The sequence below is a fragment of the Petaurus breviceps genome, unplaced genomic scaffold (genome assembly GCF_028583685.1).
Source record: "Petaurus breviceps papuanus isolate PSGF00001 unplaced genomic scaffold, PetGlider_PUasm1.0 185, whole genome shotgun sequence".
NCBI lineage: Eukaryota > Metazoa > Chordata > Mammalia > Diprotodontia > Petauridae > Petaurus > Petaurus breviceps.
This window is the reverse complement of record NW_027185797.1, coordinates 11,460,869-11,480,785: the sequence shown is the minus strand read 5'-3', so window position 1 is coordinate 11,480,785 and position 19,917 is coordinate 11,460,869. Positions and strand designations below refer to the sequence as shown.

Here is a 19,917-nt window from a genome sequence, read left to right as displayed (position 1 = left end):
ACACACACACACACACACACACACACACACAACCGTGCGCTGAGTTGGAGACCTTAGAGTCAGAGAAACGAAGCAAAGTTGCAGGTGCAAACAGGAAGGGGGAGAGAGGGCAGGTGGCCAGGACCTAGAGAGAAGGAGGGGCCCCTGCCTTCACCCCTCCCTCTCGAGGGCCCGCGCTATGATGCTTTGGTTGACCTGATCCTTCACTGCACTCCACCCCAAGGCTTAGGGCTTTGTCCCTGGGGGGGGGGGGGGGGGGGGCGCCACTCGGCGCACCTGGCCCCCCGCCTCCGAGTGGTCCCGGGGGGCGGAGGCAAGGCCGCTTACTCCCCGCCCCTCCAGGGAAACTGCTCTGAGCTCTCTGCACTTTCCCTCCCAGTGATGCATTTCCTGTGGCCGAGGATTCCCTTTGTGTTGAAATTCTAGAAGATCCGGCCCCCGAGCTTCTGGCTCCCCTCGGTTGGAGGGAGGAAGGAGGGAGGGAGGGAGGGAGGGAGACCGTGGCAGCAAGGGGAGGGGCCAGGGGGAGCAGGGGATTCCGAGCCACGTAGTAAGTGCGGCAGCTGCAGCAGCGGCATTGATTGCCAGGGTCAGCCGCAGTACACTGGAAGAGCTCGCGCAGTGCTCAGCAGACGCTAGGCAACCCCTCAATTGCTGTCCAGATGGGGCCTCATTTTAAAGAAAACCAGATTAATCCGCCTAATGGTCCACTTGGAGCGTGCTTTTAGGGATGCTGAATCCAGAGCTCAAAAGACCGCTTGCTTTCTGTGGGCTGCCCTGCTTGGGCTGTGCCTAGAAAAGAATGCCGAGCTCCTTTCTAGGGCTTTTCTCTAGAAAATCTCATCTATCGTCACTTCCCTCCCCTCCCCCCAAGTTGCAGAAGCCTTAGCTACAACGGAGGTATGGTCAGACACGCCAGTAGCGTTCACCTTTAGGTTACTTGCAGTTTGATACCTGACCGTAACTCCTTTCAGCCTAAGAGCATCTTTGCTTGGAGTTAACCCACCTGGGTCATTGCACCCCTTGGGATCTTAGCCAATGCATTCCACGAAAGCTGCCGATACATTTGTGGCAGGGAACAAACCTTGAAATAGATACGTTTAAAATAGCAATTGACATGCATATCCATCCATCCATGCATCCAACCAGCTAGCTAATCTTCTAGTACTGTGGTACCGAATGTTTTTATTTTTTTTTAATTTCCAGCTCCAGGTTTTATGTTAGAAATAACCTAGGGCCAGAGCTGGAAGGGAATACCCAAGTCAGTTAGCCCAACCTCTTCATTTTACAGCTGTGGAAGCTGAGAGTCAGGGAGTTTAAGTGACTAGTCAACAGTCACAAGGTTAGTAAGTGTCAGGGAGAATTTTGTCCCTTGCCCCCTGTGGTAGCAGCCTTATGCCATTTTCCATTGCTTCTCCTCCCTTCAGTTTTTACAATTTAGATGGGTGGAGCAGGTGAACAATTGAAACTATTATTTGGGAGTTCTGTATTTGAATGACATCACAGGTCCAGTCCCTATCCCCTGTTGACTTGCAGAGAAAGGTATATCAAGTTGAAAATAAATCAATATATTGAACATAGGAAGTTGGGAAAGACAGAGGTATCTTGCTTCCTTAATGAACTGTACAGGTTCTTAACAATAGCAACGGGTGTGTGTGTGTGTGTAGGGGGGGGGGGTAATAAATTAATCCAAACCAAAGGCTTAAACTGTTGCCTCACAATTGGAAGGTTTCTCAGGAGACACCTAGGTCAACATGTACCTGTATCAGGAGGCCCCTTTAATATGGACTGTCAGTGGTTATACAGCCTTTGATGATCTCCTGTGATGAGAAACTGCTTCCCGAATCAGCTATTTTCCCTTCCAACAGTTCCAATTGTTATAAAATAAAAGAATTCCTTATGGAAAGCTAGCATATGAGACTTCCCAGGTTTTTCAGACAATGTATTTCAGATGTAGTCCAATCAGAGCAGATTCTATAACTATTCTTTATGACTTTAAATTCTTTGAAAGATTCTTCATTATAATTTAAAGTTGTAACATCTTTCAGGGTCCCAAGTTCTACCATTTTCTTATCCACTAAACATAGTAGTGAAAATATCACTGCCAGAAAGAGAGAGAGATCCAATGTAGTTGAGTGGGCAAGTAGAAAAAGTCTCTTGTTGTATTGACATGGTATGAGGGCATTGTCTCAAAGTACTGAGAGTCAGACCACCTTGATTCTAAGTATGGCCTTTTATTGAGCATTGACACGCCTCAGTGGTCTAAATTCTAAGAGGAACCAGCAACTTAGTAAGGCAATACAGGCAAATTTATAGTGTAATGATGCTGATTACACAACAGAAATTATGAATATTAAAAATGCAGGAGGGATTTGTTAAAGGATTAGGTAATGGGGAGGGGTCCCTCCTATGGTTCAATAGTCACCCATCCTGGTTGTGCTGCCCTCCAATTGGCTAATTATTGTGGTCCTGTCTGGTCAAGATGGATAGAGAGGTATTGTGGTCCTGTCTTGGGCTAAATGGATGATGTGATTTTAGCTGAGTACAAGAACACCCCTGTTCAAATATGTGAATTGGATTTGAAGGCAGTGGCTAGCTAGGGGCAATGACCTGTATTGAGTCTTGGGGCCAGTGGTGTGGTGAAAACCAGATTATGTGGTTAAATAAGGACATGCCTGCTCTTCAGTGGGGCCCATAAGGAAATCTTTATTAGGATTCCAACATTATGGTTAAATCAGAAACTTTGGGTAGGGTCAAAATGAGACAAAGAGATACAATATGAGGAACAACCCAAAAGACTAAACTCAGTCTTAGTTAATTAAGAATTTTGAATTTCTGGTGACCCAACAGATAGAGCTCCAGGCCAGCAGTCAGGAGGACCTGAGTTAAAACCATCTCGGACATATTCTAGCAATGTGATCCTGGACACAGTGCTTAACTGCTATTTGCTTCAGTTGTATCCTCTATAAAATGAGGATAATAATAGCACCTACCTCCCAAGGTTGTTGTGAGGTACATTTTATCATATATCATATCATATCATATCATATCATATCATATCATATGCTATATTCATTATATTATGTTGGCTATCAGTTCCTTAAATTCAGGAACTATATTGGCTTTGTCTTTGCCTAGCTCAGACTATAATAGGTAGCTAGGAGGTAAAGTGGGAGAAAGAATTCGTCTTGAAGAGAAGAAAACTGGAACTGAAATCTAGAATCAGATACTATTTGTTCAAACTCTGGTAAGTCATTTAACCTCTCCCAGCCTTAGTTTTCTTATCTATAAAGTGAGGAGGGTAGGTTCAATGGCTTTTCAGTCTACAATCCTATGAAATGTTTGTTAGATTGAATTTGGATTGAATTACAGAAGGGATTTATATATTATTACAACATGCCAGCTACTATTACTTTTTAATATTTTATTTTTCCAATTACATGTAAAAACACATTTTAACTTTTTTTTGACATTTTAGGATCAAATTCCATCTATCCTTGATTCCATCAGTCCTTTCTTTGGTGGAGGATAATATTTTTAATCATGAGTCTTTTAGAATTGCCTTAGATCATTGTATTGCTGAGAATAGTAAAGCCATTAATCGTTGATCATCATACAATATTGCTGTTGCCTTGAATAATGTTTTCCTGTTCTACTCACTTCACTCTGCATTAGTTCATATAAGTCTTTCCTGGTATTTCTGAAAACATCCTGCTCATCATTTCTTATATCACAATAGTATCCCATCACAATCATATACCACAAGTTATTCAGCCATTCCCCAATATTTGGGCATCCTCTTAATTCTCAATATTTTGCCACAACAAAAAGAGCTGCTACAAACATTTTTGTACAAATAGGTTCCCTTCCATTCCCTTTCTAAAAATCTCTTTGGGATAAGAAGTACTAAAGGTATTGCTCGATACACAGTTCTATACCCTTTGGGCACAGTCCCGAATTACTCCATAGAATGGTTGGATCAGGTCACAATTCCACAAATGGTGCATTAGTGTCCCAATTTCCCCACATCCTCTTCAAAATATATCATTTTTTCTGTCATATTAGCCAATATAATAGGGGTGAAGTGATACCTCAGAATTATTTAAATTAATAATTCTAATTAATACTGATTTGAGCATTTTTCCCATATGACTATAGATAACTTTGATTTCTTTGTCTGGAAACTTCTTGCTCATAACCTTTGACCATTTATCAATTAGAGAATGGCTTGTACTCTTATAAATTTGCCTCAGTTCTCTATATATTTGAAAAATAAGGGGAGGAGCCAAGACGGCAGTGAAGAAGCAGGAAGACTCCCTGCACTCCCCCACCCCAACCACATCAAATACTTATAAAAATTACTCTAAACACACTTTAGAGCTACAGAATCCACAAAGTGTGAGAGAGAAACAAACCTCTCACTTAAAACAACCTGGCAGACCTGTAGGAAGGATTGATCACAACTGTTGGGAGCAGAGCCCAGCCCCCTATGAGTCAGAGGTTTTAGCCTCAGGGCAGCCACGAACAGCTCCAGCTAGAGGGACATCAGGAAAATGGATCACCAGCAGCTGTGGTGGTTTCCAGAATTATCAAGCCATAAATTCCAAAGACAAAGTGAGAGATCAGTGGACTTTGGGAACAGGGGTTCAGGGAGTGGCACCAGAGGGAGAAGTGTCTGAGGCACAGCAGTGGCTGCCATGTGGCTGCTTTGGAGCTTCTGGCCTGCAGATTGTAGGGGGACCAAGCAATCAGTCTAAGGGGTAATCATTCTTGCTTTAACCTACTTGGATCTGAATTGCTGTCTAGGGTGGACATCCTCGGGTGCATGACCAGTGTGCTAGAACCAGTGGAGGCTTCTGAGAGGGCACTGAATTAATAGTTCCAGTGGCTGAGAAAACCCCAGCAGTTTGGGACAAAGCTCTTCTCTCTGGAGGCAGAGTTCTACTGTGGCAAAAAGCTCAAAAGTCAAATAATTGAGTGATAACATGAGCAAGTGAAGGAAGCAATGCAAGCACAGAAATCCGACTTAGGACTACTTTTTTGGGGGATGAAAAGGATCAAAACATGGAACAGGAGGAAGACAGAAAAGTCTGAACTCCTGCACCAAAAGCTTCCAAGAAAAATAAAAATAAATTTTGGAATGCAGGAAAAAACAGACTAGAAAAAGAACAAATTAAAAATCCCCAGTTAAACACAACATGAGAAATCCTGAAAATGAAAAGAGATATCAATAAAATTGAAAGTAAGAAAATCCTCAAGCTAACAAATAATACTAGGAGCTTGTTTTATGTGGAAAAACAATAAAATAGACAAAGCATTGACTAATTTGATCAGAAATTCAAAAGAAGAAAACCAAATAACATTATCAAAAATGAGGAGCGTTAATTCACCACCAATGAAGAGGAAATTACAACAATTATTAGGAGCTATTTTGTCCAATTACATGTCAATAAATCTAGCAAGGTTTTTTTTATTTACTGGTTACAGGCCATAGAGGAGCTTAAGAAGGATTCTGAAGAGAAGTGGAGGAAAAATTGGGAAGAGAAATGAGAATGATGCAAGAAAATCATGAAAAGAGAGTCAACACCCTGACTGAAGAAAATAACACCTTAAAAATAGACTAACTCAAATGGCAAAAGAGGCTCAAAAAGGCAATGAAGAGAAGAATGCCTAAAAAAAGCCAAATGTGCCAGATGGAAAAAGAATCTCAAAAGCTCACTGGAGAGAATCATTCCTTCAGAATTAGATTGGAGCAAATGGAAGCTATTGACTTTATTAGAAATCAAGATACTATTAAACAGATCCAAACAAATGAAAAAAAAAATAGAAGGCAATGTGAAATATCTCATTGGAAAAACCACTGACCTGTAAAATAGATCCAGGAGAGATAATTTAAAAATTATTGGACTACCTGAAAGCCATGATCAAAAACAGGACCTAGAAAACATCCTTCAGGAAATTCTCAAGGAAAATTTCCCTGATATTTTAGAACTGGAGGGAAAAATGGGAGTTCAAAAATCCACCAATCTTTTTGCAATGATTACCACTCTAATTCTTAGCCAATACCAGATTGTTTTGATAATTACAACTTTATATCACATTCTGTGATTTGGTATGGCTGGAGCACTTTCCTTCACAATTTGTGTTTCATTAATTCCTTGACTTTCAGTTTTTCCAGATGAATTTTTTTTTCATTATTTTTCTTGCTCTATAAAATATTTTTGGTAGTTTGATTGGTATGGCACTGAGGTAGAACTGTCATTTTTATTATATTGGTTCAGCCTACCTGTGAGCAATTCATATTTTTCCAATTGTCAGATCTGAATTTATTTGTGTGAAAGATGTTTTGTAATTCTGTTCACATAGTACCTAAATTTGTCTTCCTACCACTAGACCTTAATGACTCAGGAAGAGAGAGTGAGGCTAGTAGTGTCTTTGTTCAACTCTATCTCCCTTAATTTCAAATAACACACAAGTCAAGACATCTAACCTGACATCTTCGGTGATCTTTAAAAATGAATAACAACCAACAACAATGAGGGGATTCCCAAGTATTTTACATTGTCTATAGCTATTTTAAGCAATATTTTTATTTCTATCTCTTGCTCCTGGACTTTTTTAATGTATAGAAATGCAGATTATTTATGTGGGTTTATTTTGTATCCTGAAACTTTGCTAAAGTTCTTAATTATTTCAACTAGTTTTTTTTTAATTTTCAAGTATTCACCAAGAATACTATTATTTTACCTTCAAAGAATTACAGTTTCACTTTTTGTTGCCTATTTTAATTCCTTCTATTTATTTTTTCTTCTCTTTTCATTATACTTAGAATTTCTAGCACAATGCTGAATAATAGTGGTGATGGGGGAATCCTTGTTTCACCCCTCATTTTATTGGGAAGGCTTTTTGCTCATCTCCACTATAGAAAATGCCTACTGATGCTTTTAGCTAGATATTACTTATAATTTTAAGGAAAACTTCATTTATTCCTATGCTTTTTAGTGTTTTTAAAAAGGAATATGTGTTGTATTTTGTCAAAAGCTTTTTTTCTGTATCTATTGAGACAATCCTGTGATTTTTTTTTGTTGGTCTTGTTATTGATATGGTCAATTATCATGATAGTTGTAAAAATGCTGAACCAACCCTGCATTCCTGGTATAAATCTCACCTGGTCGTAGTTGTGATTTTGTGATAAATTACATTAATCTCTTTGATAGTATTTTATTTTTAAATTTTGCTTCAATATTCATTAGTGCAATTTCCCTATAGTTTTCTTTCTCTGTTTTTCTCTTCCAGGTTTAGGTATCAGCACCATATTTGTATTGTAAAAGGAATTTGGAAAGATTTCTTTACATATTTTTCCAAATAGTTTATTTAGTATTGGAATTAGATTGTTCTTTAAATGTTTGGGAGAATTCATTTGTGAATCCATCTGGTCATGGGAACTTTTTTTTTTAGGGAGCTCATTGATGTTTCATTTAATTTATTTTTCTAAGATTGGGTTATTTAAGTATTTCATTTCCTTTTCTTTTAATCTGAGTGATTCATATTTTTGTAAATATTTATCCATTTCATTTAGCTTGCTAGATTTATTGACATATAATTGGACAAAATAGCTCCTAATAATTGTTTTAATTTCCTCTTCATTGGTGGTGAATTAACCCTCCTCATTTTTGATAAAGTTATTTGGTTTTCTTCTTTTGAATTTTTGATCAAATTAGTCAATGCTTTGTCTATTTTATTGTTTTTCCCCATAAAACCAGCTCCTAGTTTTATTTGTTAGTTTGAGGATTTTCTTACTTTCAATTTTATTGATATCTCCTTTCATTTTCAGGATTTCTCATATTGTGTTTCACTGGGGATTTTTAATTTGTTCTTTTTCTAGTCTGTTTTTTTTTTCCTGCATTCCCAATTCATTGATCTGCTCTTTCTCTATTTTATTGATGTAACCATTTAGAGATATAAATTTTCCCCTAAGTATTGCTTTGGCAACAACTCTCTAATTTTGGTATGTTGTCTTGTCACTCTCTTTACACAATTATTGATTGTTTCTATAATATGTTCTTTGACTCACTTGTTCTTCAGGATTATATTATTTAATTTCCAACTAATTTTTAATGTATGTTTCCATGACTCTCTATCAAGTGTAAATTTTATTGCATCATGATTTGAAAAGGATGCATTTAATACTTGCATTTGATTGTGAGGCTTTTATTGCCTAATACATGGTCAATTTTTGTGTAAGTGCCATTTACCATGAGAAAAAAGATACATTCTTTTCTATTACAATTCAATTTTGCTTTTGCTCCGAGATCATGATTGCTACCTCTGCTCTATTATTTTTTTCTTGAGATGAAGTATAATAGATTCTGCTCCAGCCATTTACATTTACTCAGTGTATCCCTCTGCTTCAAGTATGTTTCTCATAAACAAAATAGTGTAGGATTCTTATTTTTAATCCACTCTCCTATCTGCTTCTGTTTTATGGGTAAGTTCATCCCATTTATATTCGTAGTTATTATTAGTAACTGTTTATTTCTCTCCATTCTCCTTCTTCCCCTCTCTTCCTTCCTTTCTTTCTTTGTTTCCTTCCTTCCTTTCTCTTTCTTCACTCCTTCCCTCCTTCCTTCTTTCCTTCCTTCTTTCCTTCCCTCCTTCCTTCCTTCCCTCCTTCCTTCCTTCCTTCCTTCCTTCCTTCCTTCCTTCCTTCCTTCCTTCCTTCCTTCCTTCCTTCCTTCCTTCCTTCCTTCCTTCCTTCCTTCCTTTCTCTCTCTCCCCCCCTTTCCTTTCATCCCTCCTCTCCTCAATGTTGTTTTGCTTCTGATCATTGCCTCCCCTATTCTACCCTCTCTTTTATCAGTTCCACCCCATTCTCTTACCCCCATTTCTTTACCAAACTGAGTGTGTCTGTTACTTTCTCTTTGAGCCAAGTCTGATGAGAATTTTTCTTGGCTTTTTGGAGGGCATTTGGGGTTAAGTGACTTGCCCAAGGTCACATGGCTATTTTTTGTGTTAAGTGTCTGAGGCCAGATTTGAACTCAGGTCATCCTAACTCTAGGGCTGGTGCTCTATTCACTGTGCCACCTAGCTGCCCCTAGTCTGATGAGAATTAGTCCACCACCTCTCCTTCTTCCCCTCCACTGTAAAAACTCTTTCATGGCCCTCTTATGTGAGATAATTTATCCCATTCTACCTCTTTCTTTCCCCCTCTCCCAGCAAATACCTCTTCTCACCCATTATTTTTTTAAAAAATATTTTCCCTTCATACTAAACTCACATCCATGTTCACTGTTTATGTACACTCCTTCTAACTGCTGTAATAAAGAAAAAAAATGTTAAGAGTTACAAGTGTTATCTTCCCAGGTAGGATGTAAAGAATTTAAGCTCATTAAATCTCTCATTATTTCTCCTTCCTGTTTACTTTTTTCTCTTTCTCTTGAGTCTTGTGTTTGAATGTTAGATTTTCTATTCAGCTCTGGACTTTTCATCAGGAATTCTTGAAAGTCCTCTATTTTTTTAAATTTTAATTTTCCCTCCAAAAGATTATACTCAGTTTTGCTGGATATTTGAGAATTGGTTGTAATTCCAGGTCTTTTGCCCTTTGGAATATTAAATTCTAGGTATGCTGATTCTTTAAGGTGGAAGCTGCTAAATGTTATATTATCCTTACTATGACTCAATAATATGTGAATTGTTTCTTTCTGACTGCTTGCAATATTTTCTCCTTGACCTGGAACCTCTGAAATTTAACTATAATATTCCTGGGAGTTTTTATTTTGTGATCTCTTTTAGGAGGTAGCCAGTGGATCTTCTCAATTTCCATTTTGCCCTCTTGTTTTAGGATATTAGGAAATTTTCCTTTATAATTTCTTAAATTCTGATATCAAGGCCCCTTTTTATCATAGCTTTTGAGTAGTCCAATAATTCTCAAATTATCTCTCCATCAATTTTTAATGTCAGCTATTTTTCTGATGAGATATTTTACATTTTCTTCTGATTTTTCATTCTTATTAATTTTTTTTATTATTTGTTTATGTCTCTTGGATTCATTAGTTTTTACTTGCCCAACTATAATTTTTTAAGGAATGATTTTCTTCAGTGCTCTTTTTTTTCCTCTTTTAAAAATTTGGCCAGTTCTACTTTTTAAGGAGTTCTTTTATTTAGAGAATTTTACCTCTTTTTCCATTTAGTGAATTCTGCTTTTTCAGGAATTCTTCACTTTAGTAGATTTTTGTGGCCCTTTTACCTTTTGACCTATTCTGTTTTATAAGGTTTTATTTTCTTCAATATTTTTTGTGCTTTCTTTACCAAGCTGTTGATTCTTTCTTATACCACTTTCATTTCTTTTTCCTTCCCCCACCTCTCTTATTTGATTTGTAATCCATTTTTATTTTTGAGCTCTTCCAGGGTGTGAAACCAATTTATACTTTTGTTTGAGGCTTTGCATGGAGCTATTTTGGTCTCATTGTCTTCTTCTGAGTTTGTATTTTGATCTTCTCTGTCATCATAGTAACTTTTGATAGCCAGGTTCATTTTAAAAAATATTTTCTCATTTTTTCCTGCTCACAGTTGTGCAATTAGATGCCATTTTCAAAATACTCTTAAATCCCTCTTCCCCAATTGGACTATCTCCTATATGTTTCTGCCCAGCAAAGCATCTCAGTATGGAGTGCTCAGGTATGCTTCCCAAATAGCATGAATGTACTGTTCCAGTTTGTGCATATATAAACTCAGACGAATTTATGTGCTGGACATATGGGATTAAAATATAAACCTATGAATTTCCTTTTTCTTTTTGAAAAGTCCTACTTAAGTGCCAAGAAAAGGAAGGCTGAAAAATTGAATGTACTTCTTCCTTGTGCTCAAATAATGATATTTGGACAATGACAAACTTGAACATGTTTAAAGTAAAGACTTACTAGTTGCCAGTTTCTTTATACTCCATGCTTGTTTCTCCTTTCAAAACTTTTTACATTTACATTAAATTAAAAGGAATACTTGTATCATTTTCATCACTGTCCTAACCACCATTATAAAGAAGTTTATTTCTTATCATTATAAGAGCATAGGCCCTGGGGTACCCAACAGCCGTAAAAGGTGATGAGATCCCACCAGCAAAACCCAAGATCAATCTCTCTAGAGACTCCTAAATGTTTTCTCCTTCTTCTATCTCTACCTCAATTTCTTGGATAAACTCCAATGGCTCTCTGTAGAGAGTGCTTCAAGAATTAAATGCAAGTTCCTCTGTTTAGCTTTAATCCCTTCACTGCCTGGCTTCAAACTCCCTTTCCAATGTTATTGCAAATTAATGCCCTTTTGTAATGGTAATGGAATTTGAAGATCTTCCATGCCCCTTGTATTGGCAAGCTAACATGTGCTTAACACTTAGTTTCAAGTTCATAATTATGTCAAGTATTAAGACCCAGAACTTGTGAATCCCACAGTGGGATGAACTTGCTGACATAGCAGGAAGAGGTGGGGCTAATATAATAAGGGAGGAGGTAATATAATAAGGATAAGGAGAGGCCCAGGCCAGAGAAGGAAGAGATTTTGCTAACAGAACTTGTTTTGGCAGAACTTTTTTTTTTTTTAATTTTTAAGCAATCGGGGTTAAGTAACTTGCTCAAGGTTACACGGCCAGTTATTTCTGGGTGTGGTGCTGAGTGTCTGAGCCCGGGATTCGATCTCCAGGTAGTCCCAACACTGGAGCCGGTGCTCTTACTCGCTGAGCCACCTGGCCGCCCCAATAATCTAATGATCAAATCTTTTTTTTTTCTTTTTGGAGGGCAATTGGGGTTAAGTGACTTGCCCAAGGTCACATGGCTAGTTTTTATGTTACGTGTCTGAGGCCGGATTTGAACTCAGGTCCTTCTGACTCCAGAGCTGGTGCTCTATTCACTGCAGAACTTTGGCAGAACTTCTGAGAGCCAGTCAGAACTTCTGCTGAGGACTTCTGCTAAGAACTGCCAGGAACAAGAACTGCTGGGAGCCATAACTGCTGGGAGTGAGCAGCATGGAGGCTGAACAGCTACTGTGAGTGAGGAAAGGAGGATCTGTGCCTGAGGGAAACTGTTTTGTTTTGAAGTCTTGGGAAAGTGCATGTTCATTGAATTAACTATGTGTACCAACTTTGTGGCTACTGTAATAACTTTGACTTTTTGGTTTGGGGACTCAGCTTTCTGATATTTGAATAAATGGTTTGGCTCTGTCCTCCACGTGGAAAGCCTGTTACATTTGTGATTCACAACTACAACAGCATGTTTATAGTCACTGTGGGCATTGTGAATATTGCATTGTTATTACACCTTCTTACGTTCTGCATACCAACCAACCTGGCCTTCTTGCTGTCCCTCACATGAGACATTATATGTCTCATCTCTTTACCTTTTCATTAGTTGTTTCCCTCACTACCACCACCACTCCAGCTCTACCCTGGGAGACTCCTTTCTCCCTTCCTTAGTCTCTTGGACTCTTTTTGTTTTCTTTTCCTTCAAAATATGGGCAAAACAATGTCTGCTCCATAAGTCTTTTGCTTGTTTCTAGTGCTCCCCATTAATGCTGCCATGTATAGAAGTACATATATACATGCATGCATACCATAGCATAGCAATGACATAATGTATTATAATGTGATATATATCACACATACATAAATATATATCCACACACATATGCATATACATATACACACAAACACATATGCATATATACATTGTGTGATGTGTATACATGTGTATACAAATACATATATCCATGCATTAACATACATACATAAGCATATGTACACACACACACACACATACACATACTTTGTTCCCCTCAGTAGAATGTAAGCTACTTGAGAGCAGGGGCTGTTTTTACCTTTTGCCTTTGTACCCACTCCACCTAACAGAGTATCTGACACAAAGTTGTCCTTTGATATATGCTTGTTGACTTAATGAGTGTCACTAAAGTTAGTCTAGAAACAGATAAAGCCATTGATTGAAAAACACACAGCCCCTCTAGGCTGCTCCTTAAAAGAGTGCTTCTATATAACACCACAAAGTACATATGGATAATATTATAATGAATGAAAAGTAATGTGCATACCTTTACAATGATCTTAGGAGAGAATTTGATGGCATATCACATGCCATCTTCAGGAAAGAAAGCTTTTCTCTTTTCACCCCGCCCTTCCAGAATTTTTTTTTTCTTTTTTGGCTAGGTCTTCTCTTTAATGAGAAATTTTTTTCTCCCTGATTGATTCATTATAATAAGACTTTTTAAAAATATCTCAGCCTTCTGAAAATCACTTCCCTGTAACTCCAAGTCCAGTTTGGGGACTCCAAAGATTGAGGCAGCAATCTCTCCTCATAAGACTCTCAGATCCATTCTATCCTCATTGGCTTTAAATTTTGGTTCCCCAGTATCTATGTTCAAAATCACAATTAAACTTGTTGGACATGAACCCTGTGGAGCTCACCTTCCTTTGCCATTTTGAGGGATATACATGACTCAGACTCATATTCTGTTAGTTTACAATAAAGTCCCAGGGACAGCTTTGTTATTTTAATGGGAAAAAATTAGCCTTATCTACATGGCAGACAGTACATAGAATGTAGTATTCCTAACACTATCATCTCTCTAAAATGGGAAAATCACTGACCTCTTTGGCTCTGCAGCTTACTTCTTCCTTTGCTTTGTCACCTTTGTCTCCCTCACTTTCCTTCTTGAGATGTCCACACTCTAACTCCTATATGTTGCCAACCTCACACCTCAATCCATAATTAAATCTCCCTTACCCAGTTGTAGAGACTGACAAGGATATTATACTATCTTCCTAGAATCATAGATTTGGAGTAAAAGGGATCTTAGGAGGTCAACTGATCCAGTTCTCTCTCTTTGCAAAGGAGAAAACTGAGTTCAGAGAGTTTAAGTGATATTTCCAAGGCCAGATAGGAAGTAGTTGAGCCCAGAATTGGCCATGGTTCCTCTGGCTGTCTCCATTGTGCCATGTTGCTTTATTCTAACTCCACCTAAACTCAGTTGCCCTGCCTTTCCCACTCAAAAAAAATATTATTTGGTTGGTAATGGATTACAGGGTTCCAGGTTTTATACTTGTTTTCTCTTTTCTATTTCCTCTGCAATTCAAACTCCTTTCCAAGTTAATAGATTAATTATAAATTTAAAGTAGGCAAATTAAAAATTAATTTTTATTGATATCTTCGGTTTTCCTAATTTCCCACTGTATTTATCTTGTTCTCCCATTCTCGAGAGCTATCTTTTATAATACAGATTTTTTTTTAAAAAAGGAAAAGTAGAAGAAAAATAAACTATGAAACCAATCAGAAGGTAGAAAAAATGACAATATTTGTGCTGCTCCATGGACATTGATCCCCTTCCTCAGGAAAGGCATTTTTTCACATCTCTTCCTTGGGGTCAAGCTGATTTTTAATTTTGCCACATTCATTTTCCCCCAATGTTTAATGGTTATTTTTCTTGCTATTGGCATTACTGTAGTCATTGCTTACATTTTCTTGACTCTGCTTACTTTGATTTATCTTGATTTATATATGGTTATCCCTTCCACACTGCAACTTTCCCCACTACAGTTTCAATGTATCTCAAGTTGCCATAAAAAATTAAATAAGAATTTTTGGGAGTTTTGCAGAAGCCACAGATGACATACAAAGGCCAGCAAATGATGCAGAAAAAATTTAGAAACTGAGACATACAAAAATATATGTACAGTATTGTGTAATATATATTATTATATAACATTTTATCTTTTAATACCATAAAATACCTCAATTTTACCATAAGATACTGTAAACATTCCATAAAAGAAAAATAAAAAAATCAGACTTCTCTGATATGAAAGGGCGGCCAAAAATTTTATGTGGATTTTCCAGATTACAGGGTGTCATGTCCTTAACCCCCACGATGTGGAAGGGCTAACTGTAGTTCTTTTGATGTTTTCCTATATTCTTCATTCATCAAATTGCAGCAAGCCATTTTACATTATGTTAGTTTAGCTCAATTTCTATAGCCATTCCCCAATCAATGGATATTTATGTCACTTCCATTTCTTTGCCACCACAACAATATGGCTACAAATGTTATGCTATCTTCTCAGGGTATAGGTCAAGCGCCATTTTGTAGCAGCAAGCACCCCAAGCGACCTCAGGGTTTGCAGCTACCACAGGTTCTTGGATCTGCTTTGCTAAAGGAAAGCAACTCAAAATGGGTTAACAAGCTTACTTTAATCAGTCAGACATATATCGTTTACCTTATTCAGGAGAAAAGGTCAGCACCCTGAATCTCAAAGTATACAGGCATAATTATCAAGATAGAAACATCAAGTAGACAGATTTCCAAACTGCCCAACCATTACATCCATACCCAGTCAACATCTGGGTTTCCACATTCTGGGTTTTTCAAAGCCGGGGGACTCTCAACAACGGCTTCCCAGAATTCAGATCAAATCACAGAACACTTCTCAAAGTGAGTCCCAAAACAAAGCTACACATCAGGGCTTATATAGCCTTCTCCTGGCTCAGAGAATGTAACAACCTTATTGACCCACTGGCCAATCAAAAAGTATCTACTGAAAAACAAGCCTCCCTCCCCAGGCTTCTGGTGTACTTTAGCCTAGGGGCAGGGAAGATCTTTAAAATTTACATTTGCATTACAGCTCTTTGGGTCAAAGGGTAATACATTTTAGGCACCTTAACTAAGCATTGGAAATACAGTCATTTAAATTCTTTCACAATCTGTCTCTAGACTACATTTTTTAATTTATTTCAAATTATACCCCTTTAAACACTCTATTTTCCAGCCGGTTGGCACCAGCTTTTTTGCTTTTAGTTCTTTCCAAAGTCCTTCTCTCACACCAAGGATGTCTCCCTGAAGAGAAGTTGGAACAACATATGTGTCCTTTCTCAAAACTGATTGCCAAAAGAATTAGGATCCCCGCCGCCCCACCACACGCTTTCACCACTTTTTCACCACTAAGTCATGGAGCATCAAGCGATTAGTTTCCATCAATGAGGAAGACCTTATACAGATGAGCATTATCTCCGGCTTCAATCCATATCCTCAGCTGTTAGCACAGGGGCTGGAACGTAAGCACTTAATAAATGCTTTATCTGACTAGTTGTTCCTTGCACCTGGCATTGTCTTCTAACTCTAAGGTTGCAAATAGTCTATTCTTCACACCTGACATGTTCCCCCTCTGTGTCTGCTTCTTAGTATCCTTAGATCTTTTCATACCTCAGCTCAGGTATCACCTCTTATACAAAGACTTTCGTGAACCTCTCAGTTGCCAGCATTCTCCCCACCTTTAAATACTTTGATTTTTGTTAAATATCATAAAACCCAAATAGAATGTCATATTCTTGAAAGAAGGAATTGTTTTATTATCATCTTTGTATTTCAAATACCTGTTATAGAGCCCTATACACAGTAGGTGCCTAATAAATGCTTCTTGCTTAGCAAATGAATGAATGAAAAGTCTTCACTTGCTCTTGCCCCTTGAAGTGTAAGATTCTCCCCCCAAAGTGGACTTTAACAGTCTGATACCTGACTATTCTTTCCATACTATCCAATAATTGGATTTGCTCTTGCAAACAGTAGAACCCTAAGATATTTTCAACAACAATAAGGTTACCTTAAATTAGATTATATAATCCTTAAAAATAGGTTGAACAGCCTTCACAGACTAAGACCATGCAGATAGATGTAAATTCAAGTGCAATCAGCAAGGTCCTCTAGAATGCTTTTTATTCATGTCAGGACAGACTCAAAATGGCCAGGCGCCCTGCTATTCATTTCCAACAATCTAACCCCAGCAAAGATTTTATTTTTCCTCCAAATAGATAAAGAGGAAAATTTCTCCCTTTACTCATCCCCAGGAAACAACAAACCATGAAATCTTTTTTAATCAATTAAAGATAAAATTCTGATTGTGTTTCACTCTCTGCCTCCTCCCCTAGATCTCACTTCTGTTTCAGTCTTTGGCACCTTCACACAGGGGAAAAAGTCATCATTTACAGAGTCAGCCTTTCCCAAGTCTCCTGCTGTTCTTTTGTATGTATTTAAACTCAATACTGAAGCACAGTACTAGAATAGACACTCTGTGATGATGTCAATGGCAATGCCTTTCTCACAAAATAAACAGTAAACAGAAATGAAAGGGTAGGGTTGGTGAGGGAACTTTTAATAAAGGAGATGCTGGTTAAATATAAGCTCCTGGAGGTTAGAGACTGTCTCCTTTTGTATCACCTTATCATGCCAACTCTTTTGTTCTTTCCCCCCTCCAAACTTTTATAGGACTGTCTGGACTACTTCCTTGGTAATCATGGCATCAGTACTTTCCCAAAGATGCTATAGGATATGATTTCAAAATAATTAAAATGACAACTCAAAGAGCAATTAAAGAATGCATGGTGGGTGTAAGCAACCCATATACAGTATGTTACCAATGATGCCTTTTGTGAAAGAAGTGACCAGAAGTCATTTTTTGAGGACACAGATGGCCAGCAAAAGATGTGGGTTGTTGGGTACCAAGAAATAGAGATAGCAAATGGAGAGCCTGAAGAGAAAAGACTTCAGCTCATTAGATAGAACCTATGTTAAGGATTTACAGGAAAGTAGGGGCAAGATTTATAGAGAAAGAAGTTACTGAAGCATATAATCTGTATTGGCATAGGGAGTACCCACTATGATAAAATCAAGAGTAATCCAAGTATCAGAGTTTGTGGAACTAATACTGCTTGGGGCATCACCTAGTAAAAAGCCCAAGGTACTATTCCTTGCAGTAGATAATAGGATGCAAAGCTAGAACTAGCATGGAGCAAAGATGATTTTGCCCAAGGGTGCCAACATCTATGCAAGACTATTGTCCCTACATCTTGCCACAAAGGTCACTGCTGGCCCAAACCATGGCAAAGCATCACAATTCCTAGGTAGCACATAAATGCAATTACACTTGAAGAGGGTTTGGCTCATAATTGTCTTCTATACCACTGCCACTACTAACCCTCTCTCCTTATCCCCCAACTGCTTTTCCCCAGGTTAAAAAAAAATCTTAGTTAAAGTTCTGATAAGATCAGAAGATAAAAAGTGAGAAGACATCTTAAAGATAATTTTCTTCAACTTCTTAATTATACAAAGGAGGAAATTGACTTAAAAGGGGTAAATGACTTCAACAAGGTCACGTGAGGTAGCAGAATCAGGTTTTGAACCTAAGTGCCCAGATTTCTGCTTTATTTCCATTCAATAGATATTTTCAGAAGCCTACATTCATGACACTGGGCTAAATGCTGTGGGAAATGCAAAGAAGACAATCCTTATCCTTGCCAGGCCTATAGTCTAGTCAAAGACTTAAGGCACGAACTACAAAATAACTATGTTGAAGTTAATTAGGGGGTCACTGAGGGCTATTTGCTAAAGACAGGGAAATAGAACACTGATCACTCCTACAGGGAGAATTAGGTAAACTAGGCTGCAAAGTGGATATAGAGTGCTGAACCTGGAGTCAAATTTGGGTTGTGTGATCCTGGGCAAATCACTTAACCCTGTTTATCTCAGTTTTCTCATCAGTAAAATGAGCAGGAGAAGGAAATGGTAAACCATTCCAATATCTCTGCAAGAAAACCCCAAATGGGGTCACAAAGAGTTGGACACAACTGGAAAATGATGGAACACACACAAAGAAAACAATGACTAATTGAATCAGAAATCTTCATCAATATTTTAAATAAAAAGGGACTGAGCTACTTCTGAGACTCACCCAATGTGAGACTTAAGTGTGCCTCATCCTGTTAATTGTATTTTTTTCCAAGTCAAATATTTATCAGTTATAAATTGAGGATAAAAACACTTTAATAAAAAAAATCTAGGGCAGTTATTTAGGGAGTCCAGCCTTGAATGATGTTAATCAACATACTTTTTCAAAGTGTACCTAGCATTTTAGATATCTGATCTCATTGGAACCTTCTACCAACCCTATAAGATAAGTGTTACCAATAGTATTATTACCATTTTATAGCTAATGATGAAAGACATTAAGTGACTTGCCTGTACCTGGGGATTGAATCATTTCCCATTTGATTTTCAGTCCAGATTTTTAGTCCAAACTTTTTAGTCTGTTACTTAAATTACCCCAAACCTGGGGATGAAGAATTTCCCACATGATTTTTAGTACAGAGCTGTTTCTGAAATAACTCCATGTAGGTAATCAATAGACATATATTGCTATCATGAACATAAGATCCCTGACCATAGGGGGCAGTTTTAATTGTTTTCTTTGTATCTAATAAATGGCTTTAACCAATGTAAGAATGAGATGTGAACTTAGTATGGAGGTATTAGGCAGAAATTAATAGTCTTCATAACTATATGTTATGATTTTATATCCTAATATAAAAGACATGCCAAGGCATTTTCCTACAAACTCTTAATAATATTTGAAAGTCCCAAAATTAACTTAAAATAGTTATACAGCCTTGAGTACTGGGGGAAAAAACCTGGAAGTATTGAAAAAAGTGTTTAGCAATTGCCTGAAGGAATCAATCAGTGCTCTAGTGGTTATAAAGTAAAGCAAGCCACTGAGTAGTACCAGAGCTCCTCAGTTCAAACCAGAAGGGGAGTAGAAACCTGACCATTAAGAGATGATTTCTCTTGGCAGGGGAGAAGGGTACTGCTTTGTCTTTCTACCATCATCAGCCATGTTACTTTGAATTTGGTGTTACCTGACCCATAAGAGAAAATACATTTATCATCTAGAAGAAACATCCAACAGATAGATATAGCTGATGAGAAACAGTCACTTAAGGGAGGAAGCAGCTTCCAGGGGCAGGACCTCTGGCAGAGGAGGGAACTGGATGTAGTTTAAAGAGATAGCATTAGCTCTGGTGATTGAGAGCCAAATCATGG

At 37.8% G+C, this 19,917-nt stretch overlaps 1 long non-coding RNA gene across 1 annotated transcript in view; it reads left to right on the top strand.

Moving 5' to 3' along the window:
* The window catches only part of LOC138161671 (uncharacterized), a 158,963-nt gene that overhangs the window by 82,872 nt on the left and 56,174 nt on the right, over positions 1–19,917 (top strand). The window lies entirely within an intron of this gene.